The sequence below is a fragment of the Pteropus alecto genome, unplaced genomic scaffold, assembly GCF_000325575.1.
Source record: "Pteropus alecto unplaced genomic scaffold, ASM32557v1 scaffold35, whole genome shotgun sequence".
Taxonomy (NCBI): Eukaryota; Metazoa; Chordata; class Mammalia; order Chiroptera; family Pteropodidae; genus Pteropus; species Pteropus alecto.
The window spans coordinates 10,188,471-10,189,330 of NW_006437828.1; the positions used below are offsets into that span (position 1 = coordinate 10,188,471).

Genomic DNA, 860 nt, shown 5'->3' on the forward strand with positions numbered 1-860 from the left:
GTCTGACTTCGGGAGTTTAGAAAGAGAGGAGCAACAAGCAACGCGCTTCCTGCTCCCCATCAGGGGCCAGAGTGACAGCTCTAGCCTCACGGAGATGGTTCCGGGCTCTCCCTGCAGACATGCCCTTCCCCCTCCCTCGCTCGGGCACCGTGGGGCCAGCAAAGCCACTCCCAGTGCGTCCGCCGTTTGCAGGACGGAGCCAGGAGGGCTCCGAGTGTCTCTCGCGTTCGGGGAGAGTTCGGCCGTGTCCTGCCCATCCGGTCCTCCGCGCCGCGCTGTCTCCCCCACTTCCCCGCCGCCCCTCGCCGGCGGCTCTTCCTCCATTTCCCCGTCAGTCCTGGCTAAGTTGGGGTGCGGTCCTCCCGGATCCCGCATTTTGGCCGATCTTTCAAAGGGCACGGACCGCAGCGCCCAGATGCAGAGGCAGCGGCGCCAGGCAGAGCGCGGGGTGGGGGGGCCCCTGCGGTCACGGGCAGCGCCCCCCGCAGCGCGCGCGCCCCCAGGCGGCAGCCGGGAGCCGAAGCTAATCCGCCTCCTCCGGACTGGGCAGGGGCGCAAAGGCCGCGAAGTCCTGCTGTTCATCGCGCCCCCGGACCCCCGCCCCCCAAAACATACGCAGGCCGAGTCTGAGCACAAGGAGAAGCACTTTGCAGAAGGAGCCCCCTCAACTCCCATGTCCCTGCCTGGGGGGTCCTGCTCTGGGGGGAGGGGTCCTGCCCCCGTCCTTCACTTCGGGGTGCCCGGAGGGGACTTCCAGAGCCCGTATGCTCACCGCCTGCCTTTCCAAACACGGGGGGAGGGGGCGGGCAGCCGGGGCAGGCCGGGCCACTAACTCTCCGGATCCTGTCTCCGGAACACGG

General features: G+C 69.1%; 1 protein-coding gene across 1 annotated transcript in view; it reads right to left on the reverse strand.

Annotated features, from left to right (window-relative positions):
- SIAH3 (siah E3 ubiquitin protein ligase family member 3) overlaps positions 1 to 860 on the reverse strand; it is a 53,170-nt gene that overhangs the window by 51,862 nt on the left and 448 nt on the right. The window lies entirely within an intron of this gene.